The sequence below is a fragment of the Eulemur rufifrons genome, chromosome 3, assembly GCF_041146395.1.
Source record: "Eulemur rufifrons isolate Redbay chromosome 3, OSU_ERuf_1, whole genome shotgun sequence".
Lineage (NCBI taxonomy): Eukaryota > Metazoa > Chordata > Mammalia > Primates > Lemuridae > Eulemur > Eulemur rufifrons.
The window spans coordinates 58,443,905-58,468,468 of record NC_090985.1 but is presented as its reverse complement, the minus strand read 5'-3'; the positions used below and the strand labels follow the sequence as shown (position 1 = coordinate 58,468,468).

General features: G+C 39.2%; 1 protein-coding gene across 2 annotated transcripts in view; it reads right to left on the bottom strand.

The window, feature by feature from the left end:
- The window catches only part of NCALD (neurocalcin delta), a 161,154-nt gene that overhangs the window by 58,433 nt on the left and 78,157 nt on the right, over nucleotides 1-24,564 (bottom strand). The window contains exon 1 of one of the 2 annotated variants that reach the window (XM_069465457.1): nucleotides 20,576-20,679. The exons of the other annotated variant lie outside the window; for it this stretch is intronic. The gene's annotated coding sequence lies outside the window, so the exon portion shown is untranslated. Of the gene's footprint in view, nucleotides 1-20,575; nucleotides 20,680-24,564 lie in introns of those variants that run through there. 2 annotated transcript variants of the gene reach the window in all.

Sequence of the window (24,564 nt, the reverse complement as noted above, 5' to 3'; positions counted from 1 at the left end):
AGAGCAAGTGGCTTGTCTGTGCGTGCCAGCTGTCATCTGGGACAAGCGGTACTCTTGACACACTTGGCAAGCACCACGGACTTCCAAGTCTCTTTCTCTCTCAAGGCACAGGGCAGAGACAGCCACAGTCCAGATTGCTCAGAAGTTGTGATTTCAAATAATTTTGTTTTTAATACAGTGATTGTTTAATCTCAAACTAAATGTGGTATAATTGTTATGCTGGTTGAAGACTATTTATATAAATACATTTTTAAAAAAATAGATAGTATCTTTAGACTATATTATGATCCAGGGTTAAGAAAATATGGTCATTGTATTTTTATACATTGTTATGTATGACAATAAGGTTTAAATTTAACCTCCCCCAAATCAAACATAACTTGCAATGCAGACAGTTTAAATTTTTTCTCTTTCCTCATTGTTGCAGCTGTGGATCTAAGTTCAGTTCCTGCCGATTAAAGTTGCTTCCTTCTCTTTCTACCTACCCGCCTCCCAAAAATGAAAATAAAACATGAACTGCCGTAGGGTAGGTGCTGTTGTACGAAACCCATAAGCAATAACAAGATATGGCTCCATCATGAGGCAGCGCCCTGGTTAGGGCTGTGTCTGACTTGAACCTCTGCCAAGCTTTGGCAGGGACAATTCTAGCATCATGGTACCTCCAGATCAGCAAGTTCAGGGTGGAGATGGGTGGACAAAAATTCCCACAAAATATATCATTCCTAGGATACAGCAGCACAAAGCATAGAAGAAAAGCTTTACTTATTTGGGAAACTTCTTAAAATAAACATTCTGCACCATAAAACAGTCAAGGAAAACAGCCCATTTTTGTTCCATCTTTCGTCTCCATTTATTTAATAAATTTGTAAAGCCTGTGGTTATAAAACACACTTGGGGCAGCCTTTACTGGTAAACATATTTGCTGGATGAGTGAAACTTAGCATGTTTCTTGATTGGAGGACTTTTCAGTGCTTTTAATTTGCTTGTAAATCTCTAAGAGGGAGATGTAGTAAGATGTGTTTCCCACACATGTTGAGATGTTCTGTTAGGCCCTTTGTTCAGACTAGGTACTAAAGGGCCTAGCAGAACATCAACAGATCTAATTCCTAGGCAAATTATAGGAGTATATTTTATATTTGTGAAGATTTTAATTTTGGCAAACTATTTCCATGACTATTTTGAAGTGATATGGGCAATTATGAGGTCTGGATAGGTAAGAAAAGAAAGGCACCACGTTAGGATAATTCATGCCACCTGATTCTTACTTTCATACCAAATAGCCTCAGCAAACATTCCCCCCAACAAGTGTGGGTCAGTTGAGTACTTAACCCTGGATATACCCAAGGTGCTATCTCTGGCAGCAATTGGAGTTTGGCACGAACTAGGTTATCCCATTCATTCAATGAATAATTATTCTACAAATAGGCACCATTTGAGTTGAAATGTATGCCAGAGAGAATATGAACAAGGCAGGCACGGGCCTTACCACCAGGTGGTTTACAGCTTCATCTCATGCCTCTACCTGAAGGGTAGGGACCTGGGAATGAGGCCACATCCCACAGAGGTTCCACATACCCCTGAGAATGGAGGAAGGGCCTAAATGCAGAGGCTCCAAGTTGAGATGGCAAAAGCCGTAGGAGTTGGGGATTCTAATCCCAAGAAGAAAGAGTTCCATGGTCAAATTAGTTTGGGAAACACATCTTACTTTAACTTCGTCTTAGAGATTTACAAGCAAATTAAAAGCACTCAAAAGTCCTCCAGTCAAGAAACATGCTAAATTTCACTCATCCAGCAAATATGTTTACCATGAAACAGCTCCTAGGACCAGCCTTCTGTGGGACCCACTCTAGGAAATACTGATAGGTCAGAGTCAGAGGACTTGGATTTAGAAATCACATTTTCCTAGCAACACACATGCTTATTAGAATGGCCTGCTGAGATTCTCACTTCAAAGACCTCCTTGGCTTAAGCAACTCTCAGAGGAGGCAGAAAACAAGGAAATCCCATTTGTTTTCTAGTGTGTTCTTCCTGAATCCACTTTCCTCAGCTGTGGGCACCTTCACTGGTTTCTGGGTCATGGATTTTCTTGGGACTTGGCTCCATAGCTTCTGGCATCGGTGGCTCTCTGTGTTCTCTGATCCAAGTCTGTTCACAATCCCATTTAGCCTTCTGGTACCTGTTCTCATTCTTTGGTCTGAGGACATAGCTGACCCTGGGCCCCACAGCTCTACCCTGCAATTCTGAGGCCAAGGGACTCCCTTGCAAGGTGTTTTCCATGAAATCTCTTGCTTCTGAATCAATCCATGGCTCACCAGCTTAAATGTAACCTTATATTTCCTTGTGAGAATTAGTTACCTTGAAGGAGAGGGGTGGGCTGGGCTCTATTATATCATATCATATATTATCTCATTTCATTGTCCCAAAAAGTTATGAGGTGGCTTCAGCTTTTATCTATGTTTTATGAATTAGGAAACTATTCATTTGAGAGGTAGTAACTTGCCCAAGGTCACAGAACTTACGTGATAAAGCCAGTGAAGCTAGGCAGTCTGACTTCAAAGTGCTCGCTGCTCTGAATCAAGAAGTCTCCCTTGATTTTCCTTCCCATATCAAGATCTACCGACTCATCTTCAGGAAGCCCTGCCTGGGAGCATGGCCATCCTGTGTGGTCGTGATCTGGGGCAGGCTAGGGTTCCCAAATGCACCCCTTCCTCACAAGTCTGGTCAGCACACCACACGGTGGGCTTGTTCTTCTCTCCCTGTTCCTCTGCCAGAGTAATCTAGTTCTACTATAACTAAACTGGTAAGCCACCCAGTGCTAATGTTCCCTGTCTGGTAACAGTGCTGTGAGCCAGGCTAAATGTGTGTCTCCAGAAGGCTCCATATGCCACGGCTCTCGTGGCAGGAGGGTGGAAACCTGTGGAGGAGACTGCTGGGTCAGCTCTGGAACTTTGCCTGGAACAGCATTCTCCACCCTCCCTGCACCTGAGCATCACATAGGAAGCTTTTTTAAAATTTTTTTTTAATTCAAATGACCCATGCCTAGGCCTCACCCTGGACCAAATGATTAGAATCCCTGGGAGTGAGACCCTAGTAGTGGCATTTTATTCCAGCTCTCTAGGTGATTCTCATGTGAGACTAGAGCTGAATACTCTTTCCCTAAACACAGGACTAGTTATATAAATGAAAACACACTTCCTAAATTTTGGAAATTTTAGGCTGATGAAAGGAAAAAAAAATGTGCTTACTCAGAGGAAGGAAGAAGTTTAAGAATCACGGACATGACTCTTATCATTGTGTGCTCTTGGGCCAGAATCCTCTTCATCGTGATTTGGTTTTCTCATCCAGTGATGAAGAATTCACACGAACTTAGCTCAACAGTAGGTAATGAGAAATGACTGATTCAGAAGGTCATGGGGTATTGCTTATGCAAAGTTAAAATGCTGCTATGACGAGTAAGGGGGATTTGGACATTTGCCTCTTAAATATTGCCAAGAAATCTCCAATAATTGCAAGTAGGGAGGTAGAGTGGAATGCAATGAATCATCAGCACAGGACACACTAATTGCCTGTGATGGCTGCTACTCTTGCTGATATCTTTCCTCTGGGTAGCAACTGGGGAATATGAATCAAAAGAAAAGTATGCAACATCTTGAAATTTCTTTGGCACACCTCAACAAAGCCAATGCTGTCTTGTTGACCACGGTTTCCTGGAAACAGGTGTGCCCCCACTTAAAGAAGGTGGGGACCTACAATGAAAGTAATAACTGAACAAAGTATTCTTCCACTTTAGAAAACTTTCTTGAAATAGAAACCTTCCTTGTGCATAGCTCATTAACTTATTATCCTTAAGGAGAGAAAAAAAACAATCCAAAATGAGTATGTGACTCTGAAATGATCGAGTTAACCAGTGTGGAAATGTGATTTAATTTTTGAAATGTTTACAGTAACTCATGTGTTATTAGAAGGGAGGTTTACTTTCACGAAGCTAGAAAGAGCTGGAAAACAAAGAGACATATTTAGGTTACGAGATACAACTTTCAGCCCCTGCCAGTCACATCTCATCTCACAAGTGATGGAGTGCATGGGCGACGAGTCGGGTGGAGGCATTTAGTCCCACGGTTGTGAGGAAGCCACCTGTGGCCCAAGTGGCCAGCACCTAAGTCAGTCTCGTTTGAATAAGAACCTTTCCACACTGATTCCTTGCATGCAGCTGAGTGCTACGCTAGGCTTTCTAAGGAAAGCAAAGATGAACAGGGCATGCCCTCTGCCCTTTATGCTTGTCAATTTAGGGTGCCCAGATAGCCAAGTTTGACAGCCTCGATCTTTTGGCCAACCCTACTTAGGGAATCTGTGTCAGTTCTATTGGGAGCTTTCTGAATGAGCCCCATCCTTAGGTTGCTCCTCACAAATAGGGAACTTGCTCAGAGTTGTTTTCCAGTTTGGGTAGTGATCTGGGCGGACAACTTCCTACTGGCATCAGATGTCTTTGTAACCAATGGCATAAATCCACAATAGGAGCTTTTAGAGATGCTAGGTGGTCTATCATGTTGGGTTGGGGGTGCAGATTGTGACTTCATATCTTACTGTCCCTACAGGCAAGAATTGCCTTTGAGGTCTAAAGCAGTGCCTATATTCTAGCATTACTTGCTCAATGTGAGGGCACAGAACCTGTCTCCTCGTGTTATGTGCTGATCAGCCACATGCTTGGCTGAAACTCCTGGTGCTTTGTCCACAACAAGAGATCCCTATAGAGTGAGAAGACTAGGAAGTGCAGGTGGCTCTGAAGGTTTAATTGATGTGATTTAAGAATCACCTAAAAAATTTTATAGAGGCAGATCCCAGTTCTGAATTCAGCCTCAGCAATCACACCACTGTGATTCTGACCCCAGTGGCCGGAGGGCCCTGTGTTTAGACACGTACCTCTCCTCGCAGGCTCCTGGGAAGATTCTAAGCAGGGCCCTCGGTGGGGGCAGTCTGGGCTGGTGCTTCTCCCCAGTGATCCAGCACCTCAGATCCAGCTGGGACTTCGAGTAGGGTGAGACCCTCGCCTTTCTGCCTGTGTCCCCTTCACGTAGGCATTTCTCTCCTGCTGTCTCCAGCCTGACTACTGCTGAGAATCTGTCCCTTTATGCCAGTTGCTTTACACTGTTGGCATTCCCAGGCCTCATTTTCCTATTAGGACAACCTAGCATTTCAGTGGTGGTTGCCAAGGCAGCTCCTGAGGCACAGACTGGGAATATCCTATTTTATATTACACCATCACACATCTAACACCAGCAGCTTATTCTTCAGAACAAACCCAGTTTGACCCTGAGAAGCTGAGGACGTAAAGATGTCCCCTTTGAGTCAAGGTCTCTGCCTCAGCAGGCGAGGAGTGAGACCCTGGGAACAGCATCGCCCACAACAATGCCGTTAGACACACACGAAAGGACCCTACTGAGATGTCTTTAGTGACATTCTAAATCCTGGAATGAATTCTCTCGGCAGATGAGAGATGCATGATGTGTACAGTATGTGACTGGACTGACAATGGCTAAAATAGAAAGAGCGGGTGGCCTGTGAGTCGAAGCGGATCCCTGTACTTACCTGGGACAATTTACAGCAAACGTGCTCCTTAACTCTACTATCAGGAAAGGCAAACCCAATCTCCCCTCTAAGGTTAAATTCATTCTCTCACTCACTTGACAAATATTTATTGAGCACCTGCTTTGTAGATAGAATAACACAACTCAAAATTAAAATACTAATTTTAATTAACCATGAATTGAGAGTCTACTTGCTTCTGACAACTGTTAGGTTTTTTTTATTTGTTTGCTTTTTATTAAATTAGCAGAAATAGGAGGCAAGGCACTCAGACCTCTGGGGAAGACTTTCAGGGGGTGAATGGGGTCAGAGACATTTGAGCAAGGAGCTTCTACCAAGCAATCACATGGGCAGCGGAGCTCTATAACTGAGGGGTTCATGCTTTGTCAATTTCCAGCAGGCAGCAGGAGCCCAAGCACAACTTGAAAACTGCTTTCTAAGCTGTCTGTGGTTTTGTAATGTTCCTGTGAAGTGAGGGCTCAGTACAATTAATGCTACTTAATAGAAGTGTAAATAGATCCTTTAATGTAAATTTGCAAAGAAGGCTGGGGTAGGTTTTAAATCATGATTGTATAGAACCGTGAAGGAGCCTTTGATGACATCTATCAAACTGAGGCCCCAGCATTTCTGCTAAAATAGAGCAGCTCTAATTAGACCTGCACTCACTGAACTGGCAAAGATGGGAAGAACCTTGTAATCAGACCACCACAAAACACAAAAGAACGCAACAAAGATTAGAGATTTGGATGAGCCAATAATTAACAGCCTTCTGGGAACAACTTCTGCCAGCCTCCACCTGCACAAAAAGCCATGCTCCAGTTTGCCTCTGAGCCTTCATCTTTACTGCTCTTTCTGCCTAAAACACCCTTTCCCAAAGCTTCTCATGACTAATAAGAAGGTCAGTGGCCTCATTTTCAGCAAAGAAAGACAACACACCTATTTCCAAGGTCAACATCAAGCCTGTCCATTCCTTTGTTCATTCATTCACTTGCTCGGTTATTCAATCTGTATTGGGCACTTAATACCAGCCTCTGTGGAGTGCACTGAGGATGCAGACAAGAAATAAGTCACCATGTTTACCTTCGGGGAGCTTAGAGTTTAATGAAGGAGACAGAGAGGAAATGGGAGAACTGTGTGCTTAGTGGTCTAATTGGGGTTTGTATTATACAGGAGTATTGGGGAAGTTAGGAGCAGGGCCTGAGTCCTGAAGAATGAGACAGTACTTGGTTGAGGCAGAAATTATGGATCTGAAGATGGAATTAGCTCATGTGGCTCATCTTCTTTCATTTTGCTCTCTTTAGTAAAGGATCCATATTGCTCATATGGCTGATCAGGGTTGGGAGAGCTTTTTGTGGCCATGAAAGAGAAATATCCCCATGGAGAGTAAGACATGCGCCATGCCTCATGGCAATCATGCACCAACACAGTGGGACAAGCTTTCTGAATGCAGATATAATCTCACTTCAAGATGGTGAAGGAAGCACGAGAGTTTACCTATCCTTCCTCCAAAGCTTATACCTACATGGCAGAAAATAGGTATGAAAAAGAATAACTCATAAAGCAGGGATGGGAATCAGGTAAGGCTACCATAGATAGATAGAAATTTCAAGGAATTTCCAGAAAATAGAGAACAGATATGGTTGGATTGCATCAATAAAACCCACAACATAAAATAGATTTCAGAGAGGGCTGAGGAAGAGATGAGAGCTGTTCTTCTCAATAGAACCCAGCAGCATTCAGGTCTGGAATCACAGAGAGAAGGAGCAATTGGGGTAAATAATAAAAGGACTCTTTAGAATGTTGTTTTCCCTTTTTCTCCATCCTACTCCAAGCTCTGCACAGAAAAGCAGTACACAAAAGTAGTTCACCTCCTAAAAATAAAGCCTTCCTGATTTGGGCAGTTTGGGTAGTCATAAGCTTGCCTGTCTGCTTCTCTCTCTCACTGTGCCTCCCATGAGTCTGTCAGTCCTTCCATTCATGAGGAGAGGCGTGGTAGAAAACCAGTCCCACATAACTGCCAAGGAAATCTCACCAGTTACCTTTCTAGGAAACCTAGCCCTTCATTTATGGATATGATTGGGCCAGTCAAAAGTCATCATTTATTGAAGGAAAACCAAGAGCAGAAGAGAGAAGGAACCAGAAGAACAACAGAACAATTGATACCAAAGGAAATAGAGTTGAAACAGGACAAAGAAGGTAACTTCTTTCTAAAAGTACTGTTTTCAGGGATCTTTGAGAGCATGTTGCATCCCTAAACATAAAAATTAAAAAATGATTTTAACAAAGATGCTCAGTAGAAAGGCTGAATAACTGAAATGAAATGACAAAAATAAATTTGAGATTCAGCAGGCAAAATTGAGGAACTCCTCTGAATGTACATACAAGGGAAGAAAGAAAATATGAGAGAAAAGTTAAGACCATAAAGGAGAGGGCCAAGAGATCTAATGTCTCCTAGAGCTAAGAGATATAATACACTTTCCATAATAAGAGTTACTGGAGAAGAAAACAAACAAAAAATAGAGAAGATAAACATGTCAAATAAATAATAGAAGCATATTTTCCTGAGCTGAATAAACCTTAAGTCTTGGATTTAAAAAGTCTGAAGAGGAACAATGGAAAAAAAAGACACACTTGGATACTTCCTGGTAAAATTTATAATCTTCAAGCACAACAAAAAAATCCTAAAAGCTCACGGAGGATGGCAGGGGCGGGGAAAGCCACCTATAAAGGAATCAAGATCAAATGGCAGGAGACTTCATATCTGCTTTTCAGGTTGCCAGAAGACAGTGGACAAAGTCCATAAAATTGTGATGGAAAGTTATTATGAATCTATTTCTCCATTATGAGGGCAAAATGAAGATCTAACCCTTCTTCTGTCATTTTGGGAAAAAAATCAAAAATATATACTCTAGCAAAATTAAAAATGAATCCAAAAAAGGGGCAGACCTGGAAACAATAGAAATAATCCAATTATGATGGAAAGAAATCCTAGTGGAACTGCCTATACTTAGTCCAAATTAGAACAGTAGGACAGAGGGCTTGAAGAACATCTTCAACAAGAAAGAGGTTATGAAAACCAAGTTGAATAATAAATCAGCATGAACTAAACTATGACATGCCACATATGTACTGAAGATTTAAGTTTCTTCAGGGTAACCAGAGAAGACAAAGATAATTAGAAACTCTAGAAAAATAAATGTACGTAAAGGGCAATCATGGTCTAAATATGAAGCAAACTAAAATACAATCAGTATTTAAACAATTAATGGAATATAAAAAACACTGGTGTCTGGAGCAAATGAAGTTAAGCCTCTCTGGTTAAGGGAGACAGTGACTTTCTCCATATTCCTGTGCAGGAAAGAACTTCCGGGAGAAGAACTTCTTCCCCACTGTATTGTTTATTTTTCTTTCTGAAAGTGGTTTATGGCTTATAAACCATGGGCTTGGTTTATGGGCTATGGTCCCTTATAGATTACCCTTTTGTATAATTTTCTTCGAGAGAATAATCCCACAGGTGGGATTAGGTTTTGAACTCTGTTTAAAACTTTTTTTTCACCAAAGGGTATTTTTGTTCGATTATCTATGGTCTTTTCTGGTCTTCATGAGATAGTTAAGCTTTACTAACAAAAAATATAAGCCTATACTCATCAAGAAACAATAGTTGTTTTTAAAAAAGTTAATCTTCAATCTCAAAGTTTGATTGATTTTTCATTTTTAATTAGAAATTTAGTTTAGTTAGAAACCAATAATTCCTACTTTAAAGAAACAGTTATTTGAAGTTTAAATCCTCCGTTTCATTTCAGAGTAATTTTTCTTCTATTGATGTAAAGTAAAATTAAATATAATGCTTTTTAGTTTAAAAATATTAGTAATCGTGACCTGTAGGCAGAAATTAAGAGTGATGCTCCTTTTCTTCTGTTTAATTTTTTTTAGAGAAGGATCTCACTCTGTCTCTCAGGCTGGAGTGCAGTGGTATGATCATAGCTCATTGTAATCACAAACTCCTGGGCTCAAGCTAAGTTTTTAATTTTTTGTAGAGACAGATTCTTGCTATGTTGCTCAGGCTGTCCTTGAACTCCTGGCCTCAATGGTCCTCCTGCCTCAGCCTCCCAAAGCTGCAGTGCGTCACTGCGCCCAGCCTATTTTCTTCTTTATGTTCCTCTATATTTTCCAAATGTTCTATCATAAAAATATATTGATTCTATACTTAAGTTACTTAAAATGAATATTAATAGAAGACTACTGTAAAACTATCTGAGTATATTATTAGAAAATCTCCCAGGTTCAATGGCTTTCTTTTTGACAAGCAGGATGGTGAGCTGAGTGATTACATAAAAACTGCACTGAATATGGTTTTAGTAGATGATCTGGAGCACACGTTTCAGCCCACCATCTCCTTTGTCTTCACAACATCAAGAACAGATCCCTACTGTTGTATGTCTGAAATATCTGTCATGGAACTCTGTGCAAATTTTGCCCACTTGTATGAACCTAAGGAACTTCCAGCTATTTCAGGACTTTTAAGGGGGATTTTATCATTAATAATTGAAGAGCTTATGCAAGAGCAAGAGGAATGGTAGGTTTATTTTAAACTCCCTAAAAAAGTCCCTGTTTAAAAAAAGTAGAATGGTGGTTGCCAGGGGTTGGTGGGGAGGGAGAATGGAGAGTTAGTTTAATGAGGTATGGAGTCTCGGTTTGGGAAGATGGGAAAGCTCTGGAGACGATTATGGTAATGGTTGCGCAACAATCCAAATGTATTTAATGTGCTGAATCATGCACTTAAAAATGGTTAAAGTGGTAAATTATATAGATATATATATTACCATAATAAAACAGTTCCTGTTAATCTTAAATCTAGGCATGATATAACCTGGTTTTAGTGAGACCTTTTCTTTTTTACAGTACCTCAAAATCAGTATCTTTTAGTCAACCTGTAGCATAACTAAGTTTTGTGCCTTTAGTGACTTTAACAAAGTAACCCTTGGACGGGGGATGCTTCCGGAGTGATTAATGGACTCTTGGTCAATTCCTGGCATTAATCAGTAAGCCGTTTTGAGGGTTGAAGGAGAAAGAGAGTCCTTTTTCCGAATAGCAATGGATTGACCTTTTAAAATTGGAAGCTAACCAACATTCTTGGAGGTGGGCACAGCAGATTCAATGACAGTTTCTTTTACAAAGTGGAATTTGGACCAGAGGTTGCATCTTTCTGAAATAACTTCTATTTTGTGAAGCATCTTCTGGATATACCAGAAAAGAAATTGCATGAAAACTGTAATTTCCACTTAAGTTTTTGTTCATGCTCTCTGTAAAGAAGAACCCCCGAGAGAGAATGGTTTGCTTTAACCACTCCTGGTATTTTGGCTTATAAGGGAGCTCAGGGCTTGCCAAGGTTCTTTGGCCATTCTCTCCCGAACAGTGAGGAGGTAGCGAGCAGCATCAGCGTGGGCAGTGGCCTCAGGGCACAGAAACCGATTTCCTCACATTGGCCAGCAGCAATGGCCAGTGATGTCCTGTAAGCAGAAGGCACATCTTTAACTCGCCATCACAGCCTGAGATAACTGACTCTCTGTGCTCAATTGGTTTAAAATCTTTATGTTATTGGAGTGTTAAAAAATATATCACTGTTTTAATTTCCTTCAGGCATTGGACCTTAGAGACTACTAACCTACATGCTGTTGTAGTAAAGTTATCTTGGATATCAACGTATTAATATAACCTTACACTGCACTAGAATGATTAACTAATGCTGTTTTTGTTGGCTACACGGGGATTTGTTTTCTATTATTCTTCATACTGTACGTATATTACTTTTTTCATGTATAATTTATAATATTTTTCTGAAGAATGGCATGTTCTGGTTAAGAACATTTTGATAGTTGCCAAACACATATATCGATGCCCAGAATTCTAAGACTGCAGATACATGCTGACATGCACTCACAACTGACAACCAAAACATTCCTGAACATAACTGAGTCTTTCATTGGTGACTTGATTCAGAGATTTTTTTTTTAGAATAATTATGCAATGTCCCAGGGGTTTCATTATGGATATCAATTATAATTATATAATCATTATAGTATAGTTTTATAGAAAATGTTATGAAGGCTTTAATTATTAAGTTGATTTGTATTTTAGATGAGTAAGATTTTGCTGAGTAACAGATAATGTATTTAAAATTATGAAGTTACACATAGATATGCCTACAGGTGTAACCTGGCTAAAGTTAAAAGAGCCACTCATGCAGTAGCGGGGGCAAAAGAGAATTCACATTTTTTTAAATTTAAAAAGTTGAAACTTTTCCATGAGAAAAACAGAACACCTAGCTTAGCACATATTCAGGCTTTTAATATGACTGGTCTAAAGCCAAAGGGAACAAGGTCATTAAAATATTCTCACACCTACAAGGTATGGTGGCTTACACCTATAATCCCAGCACTTTGGGAGGCCAAGGCAGGAGGTTTGCTGGAGGCCAGGAGCTCAAGACCAGCCTGGGCAACATAGTGAGATCCTGTCTCTAAAAAAAAAATGAAAATAAAAATTTGCTGTGCATGGTGACACACACCTGTGAAGTCTCAGCCACTCAGGAGGCTGAGGCAGGAGGATCGCTTGAGCCCAGAAGTTCGAGGTTGCAGTGAGCTATGATTGCACCACTGCACTCCAGCCTGAGTGAAAGAGAGAGACCTTGTCTCTTAAAAAAAAAAAAAAAAAACTCACACCATTTAACACATACATCAGTTACCTGCTCCTGGCCTTTCACTAGCTTCCTGCTGTCTATCAGATCAAATACAGCTTAAGTGGATACATTCTAGGTCCTCCATGGACCCACCTTATAGAGTATACATTTTTTTCTTTTTCCCAACCATGTTCTCAATTCCAAGTGTCCTATTTCTGTTACTAGAATCTTCTCATGATGCTCACTGGATTACACTTTCACTTCTCTTGATCATGCCAAATGTTCTCCATTCTTTAAGGCCCAACTCAAAGCTCACTTCCTCTCCAAAGTCATCCCAATGTCACATATTCTCTGTAGTTAATCTATTCATGAATCACCTAACAGAGATTTAACGTGCAGGTGCTATGCGTTCAGCATGACACTAGGCGCTATGCGAGGTTATAGCCAGGATGGAAGACATAATTCAAGGCTTTGTCCGGCCTCCCAAACTAAACTGTAACCTTTTCAAAGATTGGCTGGTCCTATATTAACCTTATAGTATCCCACTTACCTGGAACATCTTGGACGAGGTGGGATGTGTCCTGGTTATTGAAAGGTCTGGGTATTTGGACCACATCTGCCCAGTGTCTATGGTAAGCAAATGAGGAACAACTGGAGGAACCTTACCAGTCCCTGAACATGAAAAGGAATATTTTCACAGGTGCTCAACTCCAGGGCCCACTGTATGGAGTTAACAAGTGTTGGATGAGTAAATGAATGAGCACATTCTTAAGGGAAGGTAGGAAGACCATCAGGATGGGAAGTTTAAATGAGAAGAGAGTTGGAGTATTGATTTCTCTGTAGCAGAGAGACAGAGATGCCTCTTTAAGTAAGGAACACATTTTTGAGGATTCCAAATACTGGGTTTGACCAACTCATGGAGCCACAAGCCAGTGGGACAGCTTCCCTTTTGGAAGCTTTGTTAAGAAGAATGAGATTTGCTGAGTGAGCTAAATCTTACCTGGCTGAGGGGAATTCCCTAGCTTTATTATAAACCATTGGAACAGAAATGGCCTAGAAGCATTGGAAATGGGCCAAAAGAGAGTGTCAAGGAGACAGCAGGGTCTAACAGTAGAAAACTAGACAGCAGATTAGATAGAGCAGGTGCGGGAGAGGGAGACAAAGGCAGACAAGGACTAAGCAGTGACCGAGGGAAAAGGCACAAGTACCACCATCCACACGGGCTCTCCTGCAGGGTGGGTCCCACCCAGCAGCAGGCAATGAGCGATATTTGCTAGGGCACACAGTCCAGCCTCAGTGTTGCCCACATCATCTCTGAGAACCAGCAACAGCATTAAGATGTAAGACACTGCTCCAAATTTACAAGCAGGATGTGTTCCTGATGCTCCTTGATAATTTGACTGGTAAAAGAAATGTATTTTCTTCCAGGAATTACTTTAGGCTAGGTTAGGTACTTAGACCAAATCATATAAGCCTATTTAATCTATGTGTACCTGAAGTCTAGCCTTCTGTACAGGCATTTTGCTCATTTCTAATTACCACATATGTTTTAGTTACTCTGACTGCCTAAGACATTATTTCAAACTATGGGCTTAAAACAACAACAACTACTCTTATTTTGTTCATGAATCTGCAATTTGGGGCAGGGCTCAAGAGGGATAGCTCATCTCTGGTCCACTTGGCACCTGGAGGGGGAAGAGTGACCCAGTGACTGGGGCCTGGCATCACCTGAAGGCTTGCTCATTCACACGTCTAGTGGTGGATGCTGGATATCTGCTGAGACCTGAGCTGGAGGTGTTGGCTGAGCTTTAGGAACACATCCTGCTTGTAAATTTGGAACAATGTCCTACATCTTTCTATCGTGAATGACACAGGCCCTTGGAATCTAGCCACTGTGTTGCAGGAAGCCCAGACTACAGAGAAAGACCTCAGGTAGGTGTTTTAGCCATCTACATAGTGGCTGGATTCCAAGGGCCAATGTCATCCACGATAGAAAGAATAGCCTGAGAGAAAAAGAAACTGTATCCTTTTTATGATCTAGCTTGGAAGCCACCTAGCAGTATTTCCACTGTACTCTATCAGCTGAACCAATCACGAGCCCATTTAGGTTCAAAGGGTGGGGCAATAGATGCTACCTCTTAATGGACAGGGAAAAGACTCCAGAAGAGCAAGTGGGAGTGGACGTAACCGTATGGCCATCTTTGGAGAGTACAAGCTGCCACAACATATAACATGACTTCTAGGGAAAATACAATACAGTAAATCCTCACTTAACGTCGTTGATGGGTTCTTAGAAACTGCAACTTTAAATGAAATAACGTATAACAAAACCAACTTTTTCTCATCAAGTTACAACAAAACAACGCTATTAGAGGACCTGCTGTATATTTCAACTTAAAAGGCAAAAACAGCGCAGTGAATAAAGAGCCAGGACTCTGGAGCCAAACACTTAGAGTCTGTTATGTACTTTTGGGACACTGGGCAATTTGCTTAAGCTCTCTTGTGCTTCAGTTTCCTCATTTAAAAAACTGCAATGTTGTGAAGAAAAAAATAGTTATTTTGAAAAGAGCTCTAAAGACTCTCTAGCTCCCTAAGTGTTAGCTACTATCTTAATTCCAGGGACACACCTCCTCCAACTCCTGGCTCTTGGGGGATGGTGGTGCCAGCACTACCAAGGGTAGAAAATTAAAAATAATGGTCCACATTATTGAGTACCTAACACCTGTCAGTTACTATGCCAAGGAAGTTGACTCAAAAAATCCAAGAGGGAGGTACTAATATTATCCAGATAAGAAAACTCTGACTTAGGTAACTTACCCGAAGTATCACTAGCAACTGGTGGAGAGGATTTGCTCCCAGATCAGTTTAGCTAGAAGGAGCCTGAGTTCCTGGATGACTCTGTGGAGCAGAGACCTTCTTGCGAACCCGATTTGTGGGTGAGTGAAAGATGCGTAGTGTTGTATTTTGCCACTGGGATTTGGGGCTATTTATAACAGCAGTAAGCCTATCCTGACTGCATTAGTACAGGGAAGATGGAAGAGATATACTTGGGCACCAGTAATTTAAGAATTCTTTTAATAAAATAAGATGATTCTCATTATTTGCATAAAACAAGGTTTCTGCATAAAAGGAAATCATTCTCTGGGTCAGTCCCTACCAGTTTCATTTATCTTCTGAACTAGAGGACAAATAGCTTTTCGCCACCTGTGAATAGGGCTGGGTGTACCCACCTGGAATCCCCGACACTGATGGGAACAGATTGCTCACAAATGAGACCAGCTGTTCACCAGCTGAAGAATGTCTCTTCTAAGGTTTGACTCAGGTATAAAATCTAATGGTTCCCAGGTTGCTTGTCTCTTTTCTGATGACGATTTTTTTTTCCTTTTAGTACGAGTTCTCTTTCTTACTGCAGTGGCTAGCATGGAACCTTCAAAGAAAGGGAACCTTGGTTGCTGGTTCACACGTCTCTGGGCAGGTCCCCTACATAGTTAGAGTGTAAGTTCCATGATGGCAGGGACCTTGCCTGTACTGTCCCCCGCAGCAGCCTTGGTGTCTAGTCTAATGACTGACACAATTTAAGTGCTCAAAATTTGTCGGATTCATGAAAGACTGAATGTTTGAATAAAAGCTCAGGCAAACAAAAGTCAGAGTCCACAAAGTAACTTGTGTTCTCTATGCCAGTGGCATATATCACTCAAGGAACCCATAAGGGAGGGACCAAAAATGCCTGCTACAACACCATGGATGCAGTAGCCAGTTAATCAACGTTTGCTGCACCTGATCCACGGTAAGACATAGGAAGGCGTGGGATGGGATAACTTTTGTGAGATGCTATTTTCTATGTTATGTTCAAGGATGTTGTAAATATAGTCGTCACAAAATTGATCATGGTTTTAGTTGTATGAATCATATAAAAGTCTGTGGGAGTCAGCTGAGTAGACAGCCAAAGAACATAACACCCTTCTCAACATTTACCTCTAATAGACAGAGTTTAAATTCATAAAAATAAAGAAAATCCAGAATTCTCTTTTTAAAACTCATCCTTGTATAAAAGCAATATGAAGCCTTTGGTGTTCCTATAGTCACTGGGACAGAATTCAGAAAACATTGACAATCTTTCCACTAAGACAGACAACAGCTGGAATGTCTTCTAGATTAGAGATTTCTTTTCTGCAAATCAAATATAGAACTTCATTGTGCTCTCAGTATATTCTGTTTTGCATTAATGTAAGCTAAATTTTAAAGGGATGCTGTGTCTTTAATTAAAGGCATTATGGAAATATATTCCAAAAAACTAAAGTTCACCACAGAGATAAAAAGAACAGACTGTGTTTAGTTTGGAGAATGTGGCTCCAGTGAATTTAAATATTTATCATATAATTTTTATATCAAAGTCTTAATGAGCACTAACTTCTGGTAGTATAAAAAATACTACATTTTAGAATGCTATTCCTAGTTGGATTTCCACCATGGGGCACCAGTTAAATAAAAGTGGATTTCATGAAAAATAATGGCACATTCCTATCTGAACTTCAAATTTCAAACACTTGTCATTGAGGAGTAAACAATACAGCCTGGAGTCAGAGATTTTAGACTTTTCTGAAGTTTTTTTGTTTTTAGTCAAGTTGCCACAGAGACTCAAAGTCCCCAAGGCAGGTGTCCTTTTCTAATTCAAAGAATAAAAAATGTTTGAGAAAAATCTCTTTCATAATTCCTCTGGGAACACGCGAAGAAAAATTGCTAAGCTTCCACTTCAAATGTGAGGAATTTGGATTGAGTTTAAACAACAGCTTGTGCAAAATGTCATAGCTCCCATTCTCTTACGCTGAGATGGTGGGTACTGATGTCATAGAAAGGAGGGTTTAGTACATTCTAAACGCAGGGCTGTGATAGCAGCTGACCAACCGCAAAGTTATCCTGCTGGTTGGAAAGGAAAATCAGGCACTACCTTTTGCACATTGAAAGGGACAAAGGGAATGAGACAATTACTTACATAAGTCACACTAAATAATAATATTAATACCTCCTACATTGGTCTTAAAGATCCAGTAAATCAAATAAGGTTCTGTGTTCTGATTACTTGGGAGGTTTATCCATTTCCCCCTGCATTTTGAATGTGTCCTACCCTAGAGACCTCTGGCAGGTAAACTTCCCAGGCTTTATCTTGAATAACTGGAATTAACATTATAAATTATTAATCCACACATATGTGTGCCTTACGTCAAGCTGGAAAGTCACATAAATTCTTCAGTGCTTGCTTCAAATGTTGTGAGCACACAATGTACCTTCTAGAGTATTTCTTCAGTTATGGTCTCATATAACACCCAGCATTCTTCATCTAAATACTACTTGCTTATCTTCTTGAGTGGATAAAGGTCCCTTTGTAAACAGCTATGGTCTTACTTCTGCGGCCCATGATTTTAACTTGCATAACTTGCATTAATACTATGAGTTTTCCTCTTAATCCTTGTCTAAGCAGGTAAGGGTTTCTCAGTCCAGGTAAAATAAGTCTGCTTATGGATCTCAAGAAAGAAAATAAAGGAAAGGTACACTTTGGTAGCTGTATGGCCATATCATCCCTTTCACACAGAATTTAGAGAATACTGTGAAATTCATACATTCAGAGAATAAAATCAAATGTGGTAAAACTGAGTGTGGAAAAGGGGTTTTGAATTTTGTCCAGTGCAGTTCTATGGCCTTTTGGCATCACTAACTTACATGTCGATTAACTCAGAGGTGGATAGAATTCAAGAGGGCCCAGGGATCTTGGATGGGAAAAATATTACTTCTTTAGTTTCACTAACCTCAAACTGAAATTTAGTATTTCCTTCAATTAAAATGCAGGCCACAAACCACAGTACCTGTGATATTGCTGCCAAGAGAAATCACAGATACTTTCACATCACATTAAAATTATTGTAAATATCTTGAAATAACTTTTCCACTCACCACTACTTCAAATTATAGTAATTATTATACCTGCTGCTAATTTGTATTATTTAATAATGTATTATTAACAAAACACATATCACAATTTTTAAAAATTTGGTTAATGTAGTTCAATAAAAGTGGTTTCCTTTGTAACTCTGCATACTTTATTTTATGCATCTAAAAACATCATTCTGAGAAAAGTCTATAGGCTTCACCAGGCTGCCAAAGAGCTCCATGGTACCCAAAAGGTTAAGAATCCCTGAAACTACACACAAAGCATTTAATAATGCAATAGTCAGGTTTCTAGAGTAAATCATTCCTTGCCAGCATCTTTTGAAGCTGAGACAAACTTGACCTTGAAATCAACACAGTCTCATTGCTGTGAATAGATGATTCTGAAGAGAATCATTTTTTACTTATTTTGCCATAAGAAAAGACCTGTAGATTCTAGAGCATCTCTGCTTTCATAGCATAGACTAATTTCTTCTAATGATAAACTTTATCATTGACATTTTGCCATCAACACTGAATTGTTCTCTTATATTTCATACTGCTGAAATCTGGTCTATTTTATAAGGGCATTAAATAAAATCATTTTATGACTTTAAAACATCATAGAGAGAACACCAAGAAAATCTTTGCTACCTGGAAAAACTATAATGATAATTCGGAATTTTGAGTAAAAGAAATAAACATCAAAGTGTACTCCATCAAAGATAGTGCTTTTAAATGATTGCACTACTGGTCCTATCTGTGTTCAACTCAAATGTTACTTATCAATTAACATATTTCTAAAGGTGTTCAGAATATGGCTTCTGGGTTATTATAATTATGAAATCAATTAAATGATGACATGATATCCAGTAGATGTGCTTTGAATGTAAGCGTGTTAGACTTCTGAAAATCCTTCATGGAGGCTCTGACCAAAAGCACATCTATCAAATGCCAGCAAGTTAAATGAATATTCACTCATTGAAAGCTATTGAGAAATTATTGGTATATCCATCATTCACATATCACTGCAGCTAAATACTGTTCAAAATTTTCACCTCCAAGAGTAAAACAAATGCTATTAGAATTCTGAAACTAACAGAAAACATAAAACATAAAAATTAAAAACATATTCTTGCATTAAATTGAGATATAATTCACATACTATAAATATATAGTCTTCATATATATAGTTAAACCAGCTTTTTCTACTTCTTAAAATATCAGCTATGTTATATGCAGTGCTCCAAAATGTGTCATTTTTTTCTGTGAAATTTCTAAAGTGTAGAAACATGGTTATAAATCTAGACTTTGACTAACTTCTGTACCAGAGGTTTTCTTTGAATTACAAGCTAGAAAACAATCCAACTTGTGTATCATGAAAGAAAGTCTAAAATGACTAAATTTGGGGAAGAAATGATCTATAACAAAACAAATAAAACAATTTGTAATATATAGTATCATTGGAATAGAGATTAAAATTCTTCTTCATCACAATTTTCAAATTATTCATTGACGATCTGGAGCAAATTTTTGGTGACTATATCTGTGTTTGCATTAAGGTAAACCTTATGTCAATGATACATTTAGTTTTAAGGCTACTGTTTTCTTCTCTAGGTAATTATTTCAATTTTTAAAAATAAAAACAGCTTACATGACTCCTCAGTAAAAAGCATCCAATGCCATTCTTTTCACAGCTGAATTTTCAGGGCAGGACACTGAATATGAGCACTTTGCTCTAACAACCAAAAAGCAACTGTATGCACACATGTAAAAGCTTCCACCCCAACTTCCTTGGCATATTTCAGATTATTTTTCTCTAAACAGGAAGCTGTTGACAGTTTTTCTTGGTATTTTCATAATATCAAAGGTTTTAGTTACAAGAAAAATCCCAACTTTTGTTTCAAAGTATGTTATTTCCCGCTGTTCCTATTGTTGCTAACTATGAACACTGCAAACAAGAGACAAACCAAATTCTAAACTATTTTAGGATGATTCAGAATTGGGTATCAATTATAAGAAAGAAAAGTTAGCAACATATTGCAAGGCTATGCTGGAGTTTTTAAACCCCAAACAATACTGAAGGGAGGATTCCTGGAATTCAAGAGAGAATGTTTGGCTCCAGCTGCAAAATCCGTATCTCTAAATAATGTTACGTTAGCAAGTGTTGAGCAAGAAAGCAGATTATATTTTAACCTACTTCACAGAACATTAATCCAAATTTAACCAAATTCCAAAGACTCCACAAGAAACTCAAGACCAGAAGCTGCTTCACAATTTTCCCCTGGTACAACAATAATTGCTCATGTAAAACTTGTAGGAGGTAAGAGAAAGGGGAGAATCAGGATGAGCTACAAAAACATCTAAGTATTGTATAGAAAGCAAACTAATTACCTCACACAGAAGAAGTATAAGATTTAACAGTCCATGCTCTACAGCCCCTGAGAAACAGCAGCAGCAGCAACGTCCAGCATCCACCAGATTCTCACAAGCCTTTGACTGTGTGGACTCAGCCACAGACTCTGCCTCTAGCTGACGTCAAAGTCCCTGTCACATGGCCAGATGAAAGCCAAGAGATCATTGGTTGTCGTAGCAACCACAGACCGGCTCTGAAATTATTTCAATAGGTCATCTGTCACTGTGGGGGGTGTGTGTGAGAGAGAGAGAGAAAGAGAGAGAGTGTGTGTACACACACTCCGCACAAGCATCACGGACAGCTCCCGCGAAGCTGTGACTCAGGCATGCCTACAACTTTCCTCTTTAAGGCTTCGGTGTCTTTTCTTTAATGGTTACTTGCAGGAAATGCAAGCCACTCTGAAGTTCCCCTGATCTCTCTATCCCCAGCATGAAGCATGTGTGTCTCTCTCTGTAGAACAAAAAAAAGAAACTGAAAAACTCTGGAGGTAGTTTTCTTTGCTGATTAATTTGTGAGCAAACGAATTAAAACAGAAGCTCAAGGGGAGTTGGAAAAAAAGATATTTTTAAAACTATGTAAGAACCCATATCGATGCACTGATATCATGCTAATGATGGAGAGAAAATTAACACACACGGTTGATGGTGGCTCAGAGACAGATGAGAGGGTCTAATGATACCGACACCAAGTAGGATGCGGAAATCAGGTAAGATGAATTCGGGATTCCTGCACTGTGAAATGTCTACGCAAAAATGATGACCAAGAGAGTTTCACAATGGCAGTACTTTAAAATAACCTTATTAGTAAGCTGAAAACTTTGCTTTGGGGCCGTACAGGTGACAAATCCTTCCCTCCTAAATCCTCTCATCCAGACCCCTTTGTTGGGGTCCACGTCCAGCAAACAGGACCAGTGTCCCACAAACGCAAAGCCCAATGAAAGCCTAGAGATGCAGAATAAAAGGTCAGTCCCGCAGGTTTTCTAACTTCAGTTTCATTTCCTTCATTCCCCTAGCTTACTGTTAACTCTGCACACATGCTTATTTCCTAGTTAATTCTCCTTCTTAATTAATGGGAAGCCAATTAAACAAAATGAGATGAAACCCACAGGACTCTGAATAAGACATTCGGAAAACGCATGTGCATTCAAAGGACAAAGGAGTTAAAAGGCAGGGGAGAAGAGATTGCCCTCAAAACCCTAAAGACCTGTACATGCCAGGGTTATCAGGACTTTTATTCTAGTTTCTTAAAAAAAATAAAGAGTAGCTATGGAAGCTAAGCCAGCTGGGCAGATTACATTTACACTGCAAAAGAATGAAATTTCTTCAGTGGAGTCAGAAATTGTTTCTTTAGTAAAAGACCGAAGTCCAAACTGGTTGGTCATAGAATCTTCGCATTCCATCTTCCTCTTCATCTTCCCTTAATTCTATCCCAGCCACAATTGGAAGAAAAGACAGATTTTTATTTGAAAAGTTATTTTCCTGATGCTATTAGCTGAGGAACTGCAAAAGTAAAATCAAACTATGAAGAACTTTCCCCCTTTAATTTCAGATTAATGACAGTTTGGAATTTAGCTGTTTGGATGAGGACAATTGAATCCAATGTCTGTTTAAATGGGTCAGGATGTCTCACAAAGGGCTGATTTCAGCAATAGCCACAATTCACAAATTTGTAATTTGTTCCAATTATAGTTCTGGTTTTCTGTTCAGAAATGCACCCTAGTAATGAGGGGATGGGCAGAGGCAGAGAAACATACCCTTTTAGATTTCCAGGGCCCCAGGTTCTCTGAGCTGCCTGACTTACCCTCTCTGGCTCCAAATCCAATAATGTCTGATCAATTCTTTCTCCTCCTTACGTAGCTGTTGCATTTAAGAGAGTAAACCTGCAGTGCCACACTCTGCCAATGGGTGATGTCTTCTGAAACAAGAAGTTCTCAGTTCTAAAAATCCCTAAAATCAGGACTTTAAATTGATTAATCTGAAAATTAGCAAAAACTAACACATCTTCATTTTGAATGTTCTAGCATTTTTAAGACTAAGTATACTTTATTATATACAGACTTGGGTTTAAACTCATTATAAGTTAAAATAATCAGTGGACTGACCTTTGAAATGAAAAGTGGGTGCATGTAGCCCTTTTCTCTATAACATGCTTCCAACCTGGCATCACTCATTTCCCTTGGCAATCTACCTGGGCTTAGAGATTCCTCTTAAAGCTTAGGAAGCTACCAGTCTTGCAGAGTTTAAAGCATGATGCTGATCTCTTTGGAGCTCAGGTTTCTAGAACTTTGGCTGATTAATTCAAATGCAATTCAAAGTATCATAGGAACCATGCATGAGGGCCTTCTCCAAGCACAGCCCACCACATTCAAGAGAGTACGTGTCATTTTATTTTCTAATTGACAAGTTATTTTTTAAGGTGAAAATGATTCACTGAATTTAAAAATACTCATTCAAAAATAGTTCTGCATCACATTTTTCACTTGTTTTAAGAATGTCAAGACTGCTTGTTATTAGTTTGACCACTTTGCCAGAAATAACTGGTAAATACCACTAAACAAGCAGTCTGATTTGAGTTCACACACCTGAACACACAGGTGGTTTGGGCATGAGTAGACAATTCTAATCAGCCTTTTTTCAATGTTTCTAGGTAGAGATATTGCTGTCTCTTCTGTCTTAACATTAGTAGGCAGGCCATGGAACAATCATTTGGAGTTATTGGGTTCAAATCTCATTTCTTTTATTGCGGGACCTTGAGCAAGTTATCGAAGTCCTCTGAGCCACAGTGCCTACACCCTAAGGTTGTTGGGAGGATTATAAAGCTAATTATTATAAAATTTTGATACCCTGCTACAGGGTAGATGGCTCAGTATATGTGTCATTTCTTATTTATCTGTCTGACTGATAAATCTATGAAGACCTTCAGGGAAAGGATGAAATCTTATTCATCTCTGCAGCACTATGGTTAGCACGCATCCCAGAATATAATGAGTGCTTAATAAATGTTGAATGGCTCAACTATTGGGAAATAAATGTTGAACAGCAGAAAGAAATTTTTTCTTTTTCTTTCTACTAACAGGGAAGAGGAAGCCTCTCCTCACTTCAAACTCCAAAAAAGGTAAAGGAAGAAAAAAGAAAAAACAAAAATGTTCAGTTATCACAAAATTTTCTAGCAATGGATGGGTCCAAATAAATTTACCAAGTAATCAAACTTATCCCTACTAAATCATAAATATTTATTATGAGTATATGTAAGTTATATGCTGATATATTTTATGGCTATTGCTGTTGATGGTGGAAAATGTTTTACATTACCTGACATTAATTGAGTACTTACTATATGTGGAAAATTTTTCTAAGTGCTATACATATATTAAATCATTTCCTATAATAAGCTTATAAGGCAGGTACTATTGTTTTCCACATTTGAAGCATGGAGAGATTACAAAACTTGCCTACCTAGGATGTGGCAAACCCAGGATTTATACCCAGGAAGCTTAGCTCCATAAATTTCTGGAAATAATTTACAATGGATATGTTTTTAGAAAGCATTGAATTATTTCTTATATTTATTTTGCACTTTAGGGTTGTTTTTATTTTTAATTTCTTGTGAAGGGGAGAAGGCCAGCTTATTTTTCTGCATCTTAGAACTCTAAACATCTTAGTCTAGCTTTGTCTAAGGAGTAATAGGACAAAAAAAAAAAAAAAAAAAAAAAGAAAGAAAGAAAGAAGAGAAAGAAAAGAAAAAGCTAACCAGGAAAATTTGAATCAAGGAAAAGGAGCAAAGTAAAATAGTAAAAATATCCTGAGGAAAACTATGCCCAAATTATTATAGTCTTATCTGAAGCAGTATTTAGATTGCAAAGGCTTGGTGAGTTCTGTTTCCCACTATGATGGAGTAGTGTGTATGCAAACCAATACTCTCACTGATACAACAATAATAGCTAGATTTAAAAAAAAAAATGGTTGGA